At 38.2% G+C, this 18,817-nt stretch overlaps 1 protein-coding gene across 4 annotated transcripts in view; it reads left to right on the top strand.

The window, feature by feature from the left end:
• The window catches only part of tnr (tenascin R (restrictin, janusin)), a 199,215-nt gene that overhangs the window by 79,411 nt on the left and 100,987 nt on the right, over positions 1-18,817 (top strand). For all 4 annotated transcript variants that reach the window (XM_063462791.1, XM_063462788.1, XM_063462792.1 and 1 more), the window contains exon 3: positions 13,505-13,557. The gene's annotated coding sequence lies outside the window, so the exon portion shown is untranslated. The remainder of the gene's footprint in view (positions 1-13,504; positions 13,558-18,817) is intronic.

Genomic DNA, 18,817 nt, shown 5'->3' with positions numbered 1-18,817 from the left:
TCCATGCATGGTTAAGAAGAGCCTGACTGGAGAAAATCCATGCAGACACAAAAACATGCAAATTCCTGGCAGGGGCCAGATGGTGTATTCTTCCCATGCTATAATATGTCTTAATCATTTCTTTGTTGGTTTATTCCAACATTGTTATTGAAATCTGTTGAGATTTTGATGCTCCAGGTACTCCGGTTTCCTCCCACAGGCTGATGTGCTTTTGTACATCAGTCTTGGTTTTTACACTGGTTATAGTTTTGGATATACAACATATGGGAAAAAAGACTCAGGGATAACTTGTGTAATAAAATTATCAAAATGATTTTGAACAGTGCATTTGAGTAGAAGCTGACATACTTCCTTTCAGATTGACTCTCACACAGTTATTTGAAAAGGTTCCTGACATCATGAATATGTGTTACTCACTCTGGAAATTAGATTGTCAAACATACACAAATGCACATGCACAGACAAAAAATGATGTAAGGAAAGTAAAACATTTAATATATATATATATATACATATATATATATATATATATATATATATATATATATATATATATTTCTTGTCCTTGTGCTTGTCTGTCAAAATAGGCCCTGAAGACTGATGCTAGAAATTTAGAAATGCAGACATTTTATGATTTTAACCCACACCTGGCAGGGAACAAGGTGAATAAAAATATGGATGTGGTGTAAATATAATAGTGTTTAGTTTGGGTTATTAAACATGATAGCAATGTTGATAAGCCACAAATCAGATTTATTCTGAAAAAACTCTGCATTTTCCATTTTCTCCAAATTGAAAAAACTAAAAAACAGTGACTGTTGTAACAGTCATTTCCATTTTTTGAAATACTTGTATTTTAAAAGTGTTCATTAAACAAAGAATAATTACCACTTTTACCACTTTACAATTTTTGCAAAGCATTGTGAGACCACGCTGCCATTAGAGCTACATTTGCATTTTTTAGTGTATTTTGAATCTCATTAACCTTCGTGGAACCCAAGTTAGTAATTTCATGCCAGTATTGTGGTTTTCACATTTGCACCTGCTCAGCATGCAGGATGCATACTGATTTTTGACAGGGGAAGGAAAACCTTGATGTGGTTTCCCTGCTTCCTTGCAGTTTTGTAACCTGTTGTCTGCTAACAGTGAATATATAAATATTTGTAGTTTTAGCAAATAAAATGATCTTTTGCTTTACAAAACCTTTCTTTAATCAAATCATCCAGAGTATGAGTATCAAAGCAGCCTCAACATTTCGTGGAATCCACATTGGCTATTCCTGAAAGTGCAAGAAAGCAAAAAAAGACATGCATTGCTTAGCTCCGCATTGCTTCCAGTGTTCCCACAGTAGTGAAATAGAATAGAATAGAAGCAGATTGAGTGCTGCTCTCCACCTCTCTCTCACTCTCCTTTCACAATCCCAGTCATCCTCCAGGATATCCGTGGCTAGACCTGCAGCCCTAACCTCTCTGCACTGCTCTGACAAGGACTGCCTTTAAAGTGTGTTTGTGTTTGTGTGTGTGTGTGTGTGTGTGTGTGTGTGTGTGTGTGTGTGTGTGTGTGTGTACACTAGAGAGATAGCTATAGAGAGATAGTGACTGTGCAGTGTGGGGAAGTGTTACTTGCTGGATAATCCTGAGTACGTAATGTGCAGTATATGTAGAGAAGTGGAGTGCGTTATCATTCCATGTAGATTTCTTCATTGCCATATTATGTTTCTCAGCTACAACACTTGTTCTTCATTTCTTAGTTCTGGTTTGACTATTTTTGATATCTCACATTGCTCTCTCTCATGTAACAAGTTTGCAACATCGCAAAGAGGAAATCTAGAGTAGCTGGGTCACCAGAGTCCGACAGAGCCCAACTGATTTATCTGTGGGCCAAACTATCAGAATTATCATTTATAATTTGTGGTGAATGAAAATTTAAAGAATAAATACTCGACAGGAGAAACACCCTTCCACCATGTTATCAGCGATGACAACAACCAGCTTATTTGAGCAGGGCTAGCATTTAGGACCCAAATGCAGACACATGGAGACAGGCACCAAAAGCCTTTATTTTGGATTTGGAGTTTTGCAGGCCTTCCTTCCTGCCTTCAAATAGGCTACACTTTATTAATATAATAGCTCTTTTCCAGTCTTATTGACCAAAGCACTTGAAGTGCTGTTGATGGTAAACTACTAAATAGTGATTTTTATCTCATATAGCTGATCCAGATGGAGCAGCTGTGCTACTTTCATTCTGTAACCACTTCATATTTTTGGAAAAATTGTAATTTAATTGTAAATCAGCTTTTCAGCTGCCAGTACACTAATCAGTGTGATTGGCCAGATGTCACCCCTTCGTTTGAACGCACTCGTACCTAGATTGGGACACTCTGGGTTAACTTAGCGAGCTGATAAACAGCTTCGTGTAACCACTTATTTTGATTACTAATGTTAAGATAAGTGAATCCAGATAACAGAAAGATACTGTGGATATGTTGACTTTGCTTTGCGGTATGATGCTTAAATACACAGAAGGTCATTAGAGGGAAGTGGACATAGTAGGGCCATGAGATGCAGGTAAAAATAATCAATGATAGTGAGACTTAACACAAAGGTCTAGACCAGGGGTCTGCAACCTGTGGCTCCGGAGCCGCATGCTGCTCTTTAGTCCTTATAGTGCGGCTCCGCGTGGTTTGGGAAAATAAATTAGAAGTATTTAGCTGAAGTGTATTTTATTTATGTTAGTTATTTTTTTTAACTTGTAGTTCTAAATTGGAAGATTATTGTGATATTGAAATATAAAAATAAAATTATATTTTATTATTTTTTCATCGCTCAAAATAAGCGTCACACTCGCGGAAGCTGGTGTCACCGCTTAAACGCCATGCATTTATAGAGACTTTCAACCCCAGGTAGGCCAGTTATGGATCTTCGGATCCACATTATGTCAGCAGCTATTCTCCACCGTGAACTATGTTAAAAACAAACACCGCTCACGCCTCACAGACGACAGCTTACAGTCCTGCGTAAAGATGAAAGTGACTTCGTACAGCCCCGATTTGCAGACGCTGTGCGCAGAGGTTCAGGAGCAGAAGTCCCATTGTAAACATATCACGGCAAACCCGACGATGTTTCCTTGAACATGCTTTTCAGCATCTCTTTATTGACCACTTTTCACACACGGTTGCTGTACGCATACAGCCAGCTGTAGCTTTTCAGCTCACAGCCCGACACATACCAACACAACAGCATAGCTAGCACAGACGTTAAGGCGGCGAGGCGTGATTGCGGGTGCCGCTCAGGTGCGTCCGCCTCCCCTGCAGCGGCGCTGCAGACCACGCCCCGCCACACACATTAACCTGGTAAAATACATATTTAGGCAGAATTTTGCAAATATCTATTTTTCTTTTTTTAGCAGCATAGTGCTTTTTTTCCAATTATTTTTTTAAAAGTCAGGTCAAGGCTCCAAAAGCCCAAAGGCGATATAAGGGTGGTGACTCACAACAGTTTTTGTTTGCTACATGGATCATTTTAGTTCAGCTGGGTGTCTTTCCTTTGGTTATATTTCTTTAAGAGTTCAAAATGTGTTAATTACATGAATAAAATGTAATTTTCTCTGTAGCACTTCATGGATTTCATAAGCAACACAACTTAGTTGTTCACACAAAGCATAAAGGTAAAAACAATATATACAGTGTTATCTTCATTTTAGATGTCAAAAAGTATTTGCGGCTCCCAGTGTTCTCTTTTGCGTGGAAACCGGGTCCAAATGGCTCTTTGGGTGTTAACCCTGGAGAACACCCCATGGTTTCCCTAGAAAACCAGTGGGGTCGGATCTGACCCCATGGGTTCTCCAGGGTTAAAGGTTGCTGACCCCTGGTCTAGACAAAAAAAACTCAGAAAGTGACAACTGTAACCAATTCAAGGAATACAGGCACAGGAAAAATCTTAACACAGGTTAATTGTCACAGGAGGATAAGATGAGAAACGAAGCAAAGGAAGTAAACTAACTAACATAAACAGTAACTGCAACTAAACACTCAAGAATGAAAATACTGAGGAATAACACAAAGCTGAAAATGTAAACAATAAGAAAACTAGTAACCAATCAATCATAACTCAGAATATATAAATCTGCTGAGGAAAAAAGCATCTGAAATATTGAAATATCACATTTTTAGCTCACACAATATTGGTGTCAGTCTTATGTCGGTCGGGCTCTAGAGTCTGATTACGGCAGCAGATTTGCGGTGACATAGCATTGTAACTGCATGCATGTGGTGATGGTTGTGCTTGCTGGTGCATTGTTCTGAAGCAAAGGAAATTCCTCAACTCCCATGTCGTTGGTACTTAAACATTTTGGCCATCGAAACACTTCAAGTACTAATAACTCCAACCAGTAACATCAGCCATATCCATAACAACCAAAGCAACCTGCAACTATGCTTGCAGCAAGTCGCTTGATGCTCTCAGAGGTCACCCTTTCAACATGAGTAATGAGCAATAAATGGAAGTTTCACATCACCTCTCCTTTCACCACAATTTCCCACAGCTATCAGTGTTTCAGCTGTATCAAAAAGAATGCAAAATTTACTGAGAGATCAGTTTTCTCATTCTAATTGCATTAAGACTGAGAAATGATTAGTATACTGAATGCCGCTTAATACTTGGTGGTTTGCTGCATGGTTGTAGAGACAGCTGAGCAGATTTGTCATTTTTAAAAAGCACACTGTAAAAATATTTAACAGGCTGTATTCAGGCTGGTAGGCTGTGTGAGTAGGCGTTTCTTTTCGAAGAAATATAAATAAATTAATAGTAAAAACAGCATTTTATTTGCATGTGCAGCTACAAACTGCTTGTTATTCTCCTTTGCTTTGAAGAGGGCTACAATAGCATGTTATTTCAGCTGTTCGTTCAATACAGCACTTCTTTAAAAAGCAAGCTTTAAAAGTAAGCTTGTAGGTTTAAATGTTGTGTATTTTTTTCTAAACCAGAACTGGTGCAATTAGATCCCACATATTTCAAGTCTTACTTTTTTTTTTTTAATGTTGTTTCAGTGAGAGGTAAATGGTGGCTTTTCACCTGCACAGAAGGTGTCTGAGTTGGTGTGACAACCTAAATGACCAGCTTTTTGACCTCTGTCTGCAACCTAGTGATATAAAAGCACTTTAGATCAGAGAGCCTGTGTAGATGCACAAAGAAAAGAGTAGGAAAAAAATGTAGTGTACACCCATTCTGTTGGGAGTGAAAAGCTAACAAAGGGCTAGCTTTTATGTTTTAGGCAGTTTTAAAGTTTTGCAGCCTAGTATGTCTTGTGCCGCAGTTTGCCAGACAGGCAATCAGCAGCTTAAACTAAAGCCTTTGTTTCTCTTTTAGAGAAATTTGGGAGTAATAAACAGCATTAACTGACTCATTGCACTCATATAAATGGTATCAGTGAAGGGAAAAATGACCACATTTCACCAAATCGGGGCCTTCATTGGCATACTTGCTACTAGTTGTCTCCAGATTTGATTTTAAAGCATTATTGATTTCTTTCAAAGCCCCGAGAGGTTACTCCTAAAGTGATTTATAAGATCTTTCATTGCCCTTTTTCTCCGCTCTGTGAAATCCTTGCACACGCCGTGCTTTGCCGTTCCAGGGTCCACATTGTTAAATGAAGGTGATGGTGCATTTGGACTCGGGGGCTATTGGACTTTGTATTGATGTGTCCCTGGAAATAAGACCTGCAAACTATTTCTCATTGTTCAAATCACTTAAATATGTGAAAATGTCAGTTGTTAAATATTTCAAATATTATGTAAACTGCAATAGTTTCTGTATTTATAAGGCTCTGGTATTACTGTACATCAGTACATGTGTGCTTTCTGGTATTGATCTTCACTTGATGGATTTTACTTTGTATCCTGCAGTGTTAAAAGATTTATGGGCTTTATTTTTTTTTCTTAATTAGCATTCAGTTTTGCTGGTAGCCTGTGGGTTCATACTATGTTACTTGTTCATAAGATTGTCTTAACTTTTTCTTAGGCTTCCTCATCACCTTGTATCACTTTCTTCACCTACAGCATTTCTACTTCTGTCCATCTCTATGGGATTGATTACCATCATGATTAACAGTGTTGTGTGAAGGCCGAGTGATCTAAAAAGATAACATCTACTGCCTTTTGTATATGAAGGTCTGCCTGTAGATCTATGCGTGTTTCTGTAGTACGTCCAGTGTTTGCTTCAGCAATAAAAAGTCTAAACATCAATGCGAGCACCCCTGCGTCACAAACTGGCTGAATGGTTGTGATAGAGTCTTAAAAACATTTGCATGTATAGATGTATGTGCATACATGCACCCACCCACACATGCATACACATACACACTTAATTGGAATGTGTCATTAGTACAAGTACGATTTGTGAGGAAAAATGAAACACAGTGGCTCAAACTACTGTAATCATGCTGATTGCACAACATTGAAGTATTCGCTTAATTTCCAATTTTCCACTAAATGTTCACATCATAAACTTGTTCGGCCTTGCAGTTTCTTTGTTTGTTTGTTTTTCATTAGTACAGAATTATTGAAATAAAATTATGGCCAGCATGAAAATATAAGAAATGCAGAAGGGGAAGTGGTTTTGCTTTCTAACAACCTTTCCTTCTTTCAACTTTCAAATCGGTCAGTGGAGACCTTTGCTCAGACTCTGTGGTTAATTTATTTGGTCTGAAAAGCAAAGCCATAAGCCTAGTTTTCCCAACAAGTTAATGAAGCATGCCTTTGACAGGATTTCTATCATCTTCTCAGCTGAATACCATGTTTATTGATCAATTTAGAGAAGTAAATAGTCACAGCAATCACTTAATTGAATATACAGTGGCTCAGCTCTGAAAGTCCAAACATTTCTTCAGCTTTTTTCAAAGGAACTTGGCTGTAATACACTCAGCCTGTGAAATGAACAGAACAAGTGAAAACCATTTGTGTCAATTAGTTTAAAAAATTGTGTAATAAGTTCCTTTTTATTGAACACAGTAGGCTTAAGGCCTCAGTCACACGCACTAGAGGCCAGTTGGTAACCCCCTAGCAAGCATCCGTGGGTAGTAAAAAAACATGTATCCTCCAACCGGTTGCTAGAGGTTGTTGGTTGTCCCTATTGGTAGCAAAGAAGTATATGGTGCTACACCAAAAAAAATGATGATGTTTGCTGTTTTGATTGCTTTAGTTTACAAGGAAGACACAGATCTGTCCTAAAACAGTCAGCTGGTCACATTAAAATTAGCATCTTTTGAAACACATCGGTTGCAGTGATAAGGCAAAGGTTTTACTTTACTTCCTGGAAGATGCAAGTTTAATTACCACTTGTTGAGCAGTTGGCAACCATTTCAAGACAAGTTAGCATTTTCTATGCAAGCTACAGTGACTGTACCTAGCAACTGAAGCAATCACAAGGAGGTTTTGGATGCAGCACCCTTTTAGCAACCAGGGTTACGTAGCAACTACCAGCAGCCTCTGGCAACCACTCGCCAGTCAGATAGGGAATTCATTGAAAGTTGGTAGGCGGTCACGGACTGGTCTCTGTGACAGATACCTAAGACTGAGGATCAAAATTTTGCTTGATGCCACTAACATTATTACATTACATACTTTATTAACATGATTGCAGTCATCTTGTGGGCGTAGTAATTTCCTGCTCTGCAAAGATAAAACTCATTTTCACCTGTCGTGACTCTGAATGTCTCACTAACAGTGTTGGCTTAATTATTTCAGTTACATTCTGGAGAAATTCCTAAATGAATTTGTGCTATTTGAAATGTCCAGGTTAAATCATTTGCTGTTTTTTCTTTTTTGGACGAAAGACCTACCAACACAGCTGTTGTGATTTGTGACATTTTCTGAATTAAATCAGTCTATCATGTAAATATAGAACTTTGAAATTTTAAGAAATTAATATTCATATTTAATGAACTGTTATTATAATATTTCATCATGCATAAGACCACTGTATTGCAGGTTTTTTTAAAAAAAAACCCACATCATTCTCTTAAATAGTAACTTGAAATGAAACAGTCTGATAGTCAACACGTTGTCTTTTCATGTTTTGCTGTGATGCACAAAATAAAATGAAACAATTTTCAAACTCATAACATCCAGTATGAAACCTGTTTGATGACACGTTAAACGATTCTTATTTTCTTGAGGAAAAAGATGGTCCAAAACCCATTTTTCATTGGTGAAAAGGGGGCAAAGAAAGGTTTTGGTGTGGCAGGTGATGAATGGTTAGTAGGAGGGAATCCATCTGCTGCATCAACACAACGGAAATGGGATCGTCCACTGATAAAAGATTGCACAGTGAGAGACGAGCCTGATTCACACCAGACCTAAACTCACTGTAGAGTACAGTAGTGTGTGTGTGTGTGTGCATGAGAGAGATGGACAGAGGATGTCTTTCAGTCTGTCTTTCTCTTTGTCTCTTTGTTTCTTCTCCACCATGCTCCACCATGCTGTCTCACTCTCTCTGTCTTTCTCTCTCTCTTAAACTCACACACACAAATACACACACGCGCGCGCTCTCTCACAAACACACACTCTCACACACATATACGACAGAAATTCACCAGTGGCTGTGTGCCATCCTGACTAAATACCAACTATCTATCATCTGAGATATTTCATACTTTCTCAATTCAATAAGCCAATATGATTTATGTAGTGGCTGGGGTGGCTTTGGTATAGAATTATGTTGAGGTTTAGGACTATAGACAGTAATATACATTAAGTTCTTCATGTTTTAAATTTAAGTGCATATTAAAAAATGCCTGAAAGGTAGATTTTTTTATCTAAATCCGTATTCTGTACAAAGTTTAAAACTGCTTGAGGTATTTTTAGTGAATCAGTATGGATTTTAATCTTGCATGGAAAATATTGCAGAGACACACACATAAGTCTTTATCTAGTATTTAAAGCCACACAAGCCACACAGGCATAGCGTTGCAGGCCAGTGCAACACCCTGGTTACTGCTGGTTGCTAGGGAAAAATGTATATTCCCCCACTGATTTGCAAATCATTTGGCTGAGGTTGCTGGCTTTCACCAGGTGAAATCGATCACAAAGAGGTGACCTGCACTAAAAACCTTGTTGTGATTGCTTTGGTTGTGGTCACCCATTGTTTGCATGAAAGACTGCAAACACTTTACTCTCCGAGCTGTAGAGAAACTTGAAAAAGTGCATCAAAAACCAGGATCGCTGTCCATTTGGCTTTAGGGCAATACCGTTGCAGCGGTGAGGATTTCAAAAATGGTCTCTGTTTCCATTTTGCATAAGAATTTTCACAGTTTTTCTGTCAGTTGGCGAGTACTTCACAAGTATTTGCAGACAACTCATCGAGTCCATGCAAACTACTGGTGACAAAAGGAATCTGCTAGCGACCAAATCAATGGTAAGGAAGTTTTCATTGCAGCACTCTATACCGCTTTGTAACTATTTCATGGAAGATTGAGAGCTAATTGCTACAATTTGTGTACTTTGCATATGTGCGGTATTCTTCTGCATCGCGGAATGTGAAGCATTAATGGCTACAGGAAGTGTCTGTGCAGTTGGTCCGCAGTGCGATTACTGTGTTCACATCTGCACAAATGAACCACACCAATGGAAATTAAATGGAGATGAACACTGCAGGTGTGAAAACAACCTTGGATATTAAAACTTCAAGCCTCCTGGGAAAATACACTGGCAGTGGACCGCAGAGAGTGTGAAGGAGTGGGTAATTTACAGTGTTCCTTATTTTTTCATAAATCAGAGGTAAATGAGTCTTTTTCTGGATAAATCAAACTTGTTAATGCAATCGTAAAAGTATTTGAACTCTTTGAGAAGTATGCAATTTTGGGGGTTTTCCTTTGGCAATTCAACTTGCACTCAGGCAAAGTTAAAACCGTTTGTCCCAAAAGTTCTTTCTAAGCAGGCAGTGTGTGAGGTAAATGTAAAGACGTAAACAAATTCAGCTCCACGCAGCTGCTGTGCACATTAAATAAAATGTCCCATGCAGTATTCTTGCCATATGTGCATCTACGCAGAGTGCCTTTATTGCCAATGTTTTTTCATCTTTAATTGTATTAAAGGCATTGCTTACAAGAATGGACATAAAATAAGAGCAGATGGGAGCTGTGATACAAGTCAGCAAACACAAATCCTTTTGATCTACGCCTCCACACCAAGCTTCACGAATTCACAAAATCAGCAAACTATAATTTCCATTCCCATTTTCACTTCATAAGAGTTGTACAACCCGATCAGTAATCTGTTCTCCCCAACTTTTTTTCTTAGACTTGCTGCTATTGTTTGGTGAGGCTGAAACCAAGACGGGGGAATGCAAATTATTTATTATACACATTCATTTCTGTTGTCTTACATTGTTTATTTATGCTCGGATTTTTTGCAATAACAGCATTTTTCACTGGCTGCTGGCCCAGCGAATAAACTGCGGGAACATGATGTGATTTACATTCAAAAGCATTCCTCTGTGTTGCTCTCACAACTACAAAGCAGTCTGAGGAAGGAAACAGGACCATCTGTAACTTTCTTCTCTCTCAGTGGGACAGCGTACAGCAGCAACACAAAAAGCCTGTGTGTATTTGCGCGCATGGATGATAATGCAAAGGTTTTGAGATGTTTGTGTTTTTTCTGAGTGGATTACTGAAGAGTATGAGCATGAGTTTGTGTATATGTATCTGTGCAAAAACTTTTTTCTTTAGGCAAAACACTTCTGGTCTGTCGAGACTTTCTTGGTGGTTTTTCTCTGTAGGTACTGCTGTGAAAAGGAAATGTTCATTTCACTAATGCTGTGAAATGGGCTGAAAAGAGCTTTTCACTGACTCATGCCACTTTTCTCCATTTAGACAACATTGTCTGCTCAAACTGGATAAACAATGCTGCACAAAGTAGTCGCTGGAAATGTAGCAGATTCATGTAGCAGAGATAACTAGATATTGTCTTCTTTACCACACATACTGATTTCTTTTGCTTTTCTACAGTACACCTCCATTTTCAACTGTTTATGCTAGTCGCGGTTACTGGGGCCTCAAGCTGGCTGTCTCAACAAAAATGATTACCTGCTGAAGGCTGGTCAGCTCACTTCTTTCTATCTTTTTTTATTATTAGTTATCTGTAACCCCAGACTTTCACATAGCTTCCTCTACAGCAGCACAGGACCTTATACCACATTTTCCACACATGCTGTAGTTCTCCCAAGACCTATAAATAGGCCTTGATTTTTTTTAGTGCAATCATTGTTTCATTGTTGCACTTTTGATTTGCAATCACACACTGTGGTTTCTTTTGTTTGTTTGTTTGTTTGGTTTCTTTTACTGAACTGCAGCAAATTGAAAGAGGCGTGTGCTGAAAAGAAAAACAAAGTGGTAATTAAAAAAAAAATTCATATATATATATATATATATATATATATATATATATATATAACAACATCTATGTTTGGTCCCAGTCAACCATCAGTTGTTAGGGAAAAATGTGTATTCCCTGACTGGTTGGTGAGTGGTTGCAGGAGGTTGCTGTCACTACGTGAAATTGGTTGCAAAAAGGTATATGATATCATCGAGACTGCAAATCAACTGCTCACAGTTTTGTTATTTTATTGTAATACCTATACTGATTTAAATAAATATTGCCTCTGGCTTATGCCCTCCATGTGAGAATAATGAAAAAGACTAAAACTAATGATGAAACTAATAAAAATTTAAATAAAAACAGAATAACAAACAATAAAGACAGAACAGAAATGAGCAAACCCAAAAACTGATTTAAAAGTTGGCATGTGTTTGCTGACATTTGGGAGTAACACTATAGGTTGCTGCAGTATCTGCTAGCGACTAAATCAAAACCAAGGAGATTTTTTGTGCAAAACCCTGTTTGCAACTAATTTCACCCAACGACAGCAGCCATTCGTCAACAATGGCATGGGCTATACATTTTCAGAAATCATAGGTAAATTGATTGGCAGGAGGTTGCCAGAGGTCACTGAACGGTATCTAGACAGTCTAGGCAAAGTCATGTGTCAAGTGTTTCTTCCAGTGGCAAAAAACATTATAAAGAGTAGTTAAGGGTAGGTGGTAGGGTCCACTGAGTGTCACCTGGATATACCACACTCATCTGGAACCGATGACTCTTCTGCTTTCTTATTTCCCTTTTAGTTAAATATTTTTTCTTGTTACCGCAGCCATTTTTCATTCTGCTGTATCCTGTTTTTCAGCTCATGATCTTGGCTTGAGTCATTTCTAGCAGCAGTGAACAAAACTGCTCTAATAAACCTGCTCCAAATGGCAGACCAGTGACCAAATGGTGGAGAGATAGCGATGCATTCAGCTGCTAAAGACAGAGAAATCTTTTTCACATGTATGAGTGAAGATAGATTGAATATAGAAGATGTTTTTACAAAACACCAGAAAATATTACTCTGAATTCCTTTTTACTAAATAAATAGGGTTAATGTGTTAGCACATGATTGCTTATCAGCCCAGCAGAGGCTTCATCCTGCATGTAAAGTAGCAAATCCATAATAAATTTTATATTGTTATATATATATTTGAAAATAATATTGCAGAACTGTAAACAGTGTGACTTTGCATGTTTATTTCCCTCATGAAGAGCACAGATGGAGATGAATATCTCTCCCGCTTATAATGTTTGAAGAACTAACAGAGGAGTCTAGTTCTTTTGTTTACTTAATCAACCTTCTTTGTTGGAATAAGCCAAAGTGAAAATGACACCAATTTCAGAGAATTTGCAACCGCTCTAATCTGAAAGGAGCTCCGGCCAGCAGAGCATGCTATTTTGTGTCTCGGAGGGTGAGTGAGACACCCGCTAGAGCAAAGAGGGCTTGGATTTTGTGTCTTGTGTGGGTGCATGTGTATGTATTTGAGTGACTATGCCTCAGGAGGTTTGTTGCAACAAAAAAACCTCAATAGTACAACAAACAAGGAAAGCAAACAAGTCCTTTTTCTGTTTTCCTTGTTGATCCATAGCTTTAATATTGGCCGTTTTTTTCTCAGCAAGGGGATGTGTACATACATACCTGTGTGAGCTTTTGTTTGTATGTTTATAGGTTTTTTTTGGTGTGTGTGTATGTGTCTTCAGTATCACTGCAATGTCCCACTGTTACTCTGCCATTATAAACGAGGCATCATAGACAGGACTTATTTGTCAGTGAATATATGTGTTGACTTTTACTGCTAATTTAGTATATATAGACACTGACAATCAACAAGAGACAGAGATGACTTAAGAAGGCTGAAGTGCACGTCTTTACCTGTGGTTTGTATACATCTCAGTTCGTTATGTAGTACGTGGGTGTAATAAACACCTCTGCAGTGTTAGCAGTGCTAATGCCTGTGCATCTTTACCACTGAGCAATTTGCATTTCAAATCATCTCCAGAGAGCGCTGTAACTCTTAAGTCCAGGATAAAGCGATTCAAATGTGGAATTGCTCTAATGCTAATTTAATGTTCCACTCTCTTGGACAGGTGCAGAGTCAGGGGGAGATTGGCTACAAGAGAACAAAGTCCTCACAGAGAAGGTACCGTCCGCATACACAAACATAGGCACTCACCTACGTGTCGAGACACATTAATGAACATCCATATTTTTCCCTCTGGCTATAGTGTAATGTTCAATTTAATGGTCTAATGTTCCTTAATGACTGCTTTATGTGCATGGACTTATTGTGAATCTATCAACCTGAAGCACATCTAATCAGACAATTAGCCCTCATCTTGGGCTAATTTCCATGTATGTATTCATCACCATTAGTGGCTTTCTAATAGAAACACAAATGAATTGTCAGCTTTCTATCACATGGTGCACACACACACACACACCTATACAAACACACACACAAAAACTCGTTTTCACTCCTTAATGAGGACATCAAATTAACATAATGCTTTCACTAGGCTAACCCTAAGCCCTCCCCTAATTCCTTTGGCATTTGGTCCCCACAAGTGATTGTTGGTCCCCACAAATATAGGGCCAATTTTTGCTCATCACAAAGATTAAACAAGTACACACAAGTGCGCACACACACACACACACACACACACACACACACACACACACACACACACACACACACACACACACACAGTGTTGCATACAAATGATCTATATTCTTTACAAACACAGAAAGCTAGCAATCATCAAACCAAGATAAAAACATAGACCATCTGATCCTTCAGTATTAACCCCCATGTATAGTCCAGAGTTTCTAATTGCTCCGATGCAGGCGTGAAAAGGTTCTGACAGAAAGTCATCTATTGCAAACATGCATGAGAGAGCATGCAATCAGCTGTTAATGTTCTTCTGCCTGCAGATTGCTGAGATGTCGGCATTGTGACTTGTTCAGTCGTGTGTCTGTTATTTATTAAGCTTCAGTATTAGTTTCAGGTTAATTGCTGTATCATAAATAACAAATGTACACAAGTAATAAATTCAGATCAAGTATCGCTGAGCTAGTATTAGGTAGTTATATAGTGCTTTACTTCTCTATCGGAGCATTTAAAGTGTTTTGTACTGCAAGCATCATTCACCCAATCACACACACACACACACACACACACACACACACACACACACACACACACACACACACAGTACTTTCAACGTCTTCATTCAATTCAATTAAATATTCAGTTAAATTTCATTTATACAGCGCAAAATCACAAGAACAGTTGCCTCAAAGCACTTTATATTGTGAGGTAAAGACTACAATAATCCAAAGAAAACAGAGAAACCCCCAACAATCATATGACCCCTATGAGCAACCACTTTGGCGATAGTGGGAACAAAAAACTCCCTTTTAACAGAGAGAAACCTCCAGCAGAACCAGGCTCAGGGAGGGCAGCCATCTGCCCTGACCGGTTGGATGAAGGGAGGAAGACATTCTGTGCCTTTAAGCATTTTGCCTAATATTCATGTGCACACACTCACCCAAGGATACTTCAACATACAGACTGGAGAAGCCGCAGCCATGATCTGTGGGCTGTAGCGCATATCTGTTCTTAGCTAGTACAGCAATTCGCCAGGTTAATTCCATTAAGACTCCAACATGCTAAGTAGTTTCTTGACACTGTTCCATCTGATACTTGCTTCTTACAGCTGATTTAAACTTCTTGGGCAAATCTATGTACAGAGACTACGATGTAACCTACCCAAGTGGATGACATTGATGCCAGTGTTCATGTTCATGTATAGACCTCATCTTTGAAGGATTGCAAAGAGTGTTGATTTAAATTGACAGAGAGAGACACAGCACTTCTTTTTTCACTCTTCAATAAACATTTTTCCAGTCTAGAAGGAATATACAGTTCATACACATGGCAGTAAACTTAAATTAGTATCCGTAATTTAATATAATTTTATAAATAGATGTTTCTTCAGGTACGAGGCATTACTGCCTTATTGATGATATGTAAGTTTGAGTTGCACTCTCTGATTTGGGAATATGATGCACTGCTCTGTGTAATTACACATGGGTTAAACAGCTTTAGCATCTTTATCTCTTAATTAAATTTTCAGCCCTGGGACAAAATAGGAACACAACCTACACTGCTTATACACTGAACTGGGGAGATATCTTGCACAGATTTTAATTTTAGGCAGTGATTATCAGGAATGTAGCAGGTGTCCGTAGGATGTGTCCTGAGCTCCAGTACTTCAAACAGAATTTTTTTTTCCCGGATAATAAAGTAAATCTATTAGTTGTATAAACAGGATTATGATTAGGACCAGTTTCACAGTTTACACACCATGCATAATATTTTTTCTGGCAGTCCTTACAGCAGTGATTATTGTGTGCATATTAATCACTTCAACATAATTTAATTTAATCTTACATTTTAACTGCAGGTTAATAAAGTGTTCAGTATTTTCACAAGTTACTTCTGCATGGAGCCACATTAATTACATTATTAATTATGTTATATAGAAGAAAAAAGTATATTTTTGCAGTGTGAAATTATTGTGTGAAATTATTTTTACTTGCAATGTTGATCTTGTGGTTTTAACGTTTATGTGAACTTTTTCATTGTGACTGAGAATCAGGACAGACACCAGTCTTTCAGCTGGAGATTTAAATGTTTCTGACTTTGTCATCAATTGGATAGAAGAATGGACTGAAATGCAGACACAAGAACAATATGAAGTAAATATCAAGTAGTCTATGTGGTTACTTAGTGGCGTGCTGTTTATTCTGGCAGCTGTTTGTTCTCTGTCTCTTGGTTCTAGTTTTACTTATCCTGTGTCATTGTCTTGATTATATGAAAACAGCAGTTGAACATTGTGGAAGTCTTTATTGATGTGTCTTTATTGTCTTCTTTTGTCTGCTTTTATAAATCGGTGCGTGGGGAGGCTCGGCTAATTTGGGTTTAGGTAGCACAGAAGTAAGAGAAGACCTTTTGTGCCTGCCTAGATATATAGACCTCCTCTTTGAAGGAATGCAAAAAGTGTTGGTTTGAAGTGACAGAGATACACACCACTTCCCTTGAATAAGCACTATTTCAGTCTAGAAATAATCAGATCAGCATACATGTGTCAGTATAATTAAATCATTGTTTCAATATCAGGATGATTCTTTTTTTTAATGGATGTTTCTTCGGGCTTTACCGCTTTAGTGATGATATGCAGTTTCCGTCTCTCATTATGTGTATGTTTAAATAGCCTGTGTTTTCTTTTTTTGTTCTCATTGGTTGTTTCCTTCTCTTTTTTTGAATGTAGTTGTTATTTTTTCATTGTGGGTTGGTAATATGTAGTTTTCATAAAAGTAGTTTTCATTTATTTTTTACATTTTTTGAAATCCTGTTTTTTGGTTTTAATCCTTTTAAATCAGGGAATTGGAGGAAGGAGAGTAACAAGACACAGCTGAAACTAATCTGGATAATGACAGGGGAGGAAGTACAACTAAATGTAAAACACAGGAGACAAATGATTACCAAAATAAAACAGTAAATGAATTTCAATCAGAACTGAAACACTGAACATGTGTGCTTAACAGGAGGGAAAACACAGGGGGAGGAAGTAGAAGGAAACACAGAGGCAAGTAATTAACTCATTAGGTACAAAGTGTAACTAGAATTAAAATACAGCTAGGACTGGAGACCCTGGAAAACTAGAGAAATGAGAATAAAAAAATAAACTATAAATGTAACTAAGAACAAAGAAATCATAAAGCAGTCAGCCAGACAGCATCTAATAGCAAGTGTGAATTTAAACTCCAAGAAACACCAGTCGATGACAATAGACTATAATGTTGTTGAGACTGACACAAATGAATACATCAGAATGCAGATGTATATCCTTGATTTATTTTATATAGTTTAAAATTGAAGGGAACCAGGGAAAACCCGCCAAGGATAGTTTCTTTATCATCATAATGGAACACTTGTAGAGTGTCGATAGCAGCAGAGAGAGAACAATTACTTGTAGAGTAAAATGGAAGACAGGAGGCAAAAACGATGATAGTGCAATAGCAATTGACAATTTTTGTTGCTGCTTTGTTTGCAACCTTTAGACTGATTAAACAGTTTGATTACTCTTGCAGTCATTAAATATGAGAACAGGCAGCAGCAGCCATGATTTTGAATCCACTTAGCTAGCAAACATGTGGTCAAGCATGCAGAAACAAAATTTATTTCAGAGTGAGCCAGTTTATTCTGACTGAAGTGCTCTGATTGAGCTTATCCTCTGGGTATTAGTAGCATGTCGAGCAGCTACTGAGAGAGAGACAACGGATGAGAAGGCGACACGAGGGCTTGAATGGCAGGAGAATAACAAGTCGAAGCCCAGAGCATGAGAAACATATACACAGACAAAAAGGAGAGGGAAAATCAAAAGAGATGGAGAGAGGGATGGTAGACAAAGAGGAAGGCTAAGCAGAGTGGAGACGAGGTGAGAGTGACAGCAGTGGAAGCCTTTGATCTTAGGCTTCTAATCAATGGGGATTATGGTCTCTGTGCCTGTGTCAGTCCTGATTATTGCACCGGCACTGGGAGACAGTGGGCATCCAGAAAAGCAGCAGACAAAAACAGCCCCATCTTCCAAAAAGAGGCATTCTGCAAAGCTCCATATAGGTGAATATGATCAGACACATGAACTGTTTGACAGGACACAGAAATCCAGCGTGGAGATGGATTCAGCATAGAAAGTTGATTCTGGTCATATTAAAATCGTCTCTGGAGACTGCACTGCCATGACTAGTCAAACCGGAGTGACTGTAATGTGCCAGCAATATGGGAGTGCATCTCCACTACGGGGAGTAAGCATTGTGAATACATGACATGGGAAATCACATGAAACATAATGTAACAGAAGACTGTAAACTGCAGCATAAGGATAGGCAGAGCCTGGAGAGCTACTTTTAAATCTTTGAATTCTTTCAGCTTCCAGTGACAGCAGATGAATTTCACTGACTGCATCTAGGGAGTTAAGATTTTACTGATGTTTTCCTGAGACGCAGTCTGAAATATGATGGATTATGCATCTTGTCCCTAATGCTTTTCTCCTCTTTTGTATTTACACATAGCACTGTAAACTGCAAAACACTGTCAAAGTATAATTCATAGTATCCAAGAATTTTTAGGGAATAGCCTAAAAAATATTTAATACACATTTAATACATAACATGCTATTTCATTGAGTCAGTGGGTTCCTGCAGAATTGCAAATCTGCATTAAATACTGGAAGACTATGTGTTAAATATGCTAAAGCATGAATGTGTTCACACTTGGCAGGTTTGGTTTGATTAAAGCATACTCTGGTGCAGTTGCTCTGTTAGACTGGCTCAT

The sequence above is a fragment of the Pelmatolapia mariae genome, linkage group LG18 (assembly GCF_036321145.2).
Source record: "Pelmatolapia mariae isolate MD_Pm_ZW linkage group LG18, Pm_UMD_F_2, whole genome shotgun sequence".
Lineage (NCBI taxonomy): Eukaryota > Metazoa > Chordata > Actinopteri > Cichliformes > Cichlidae > Pelmatolapia > Pelmatolapia mariae.
Note: the sequence above shows the minus strand (reverse complement) of the source record. Positions and strands in the feature narration are given on the sequence as shown.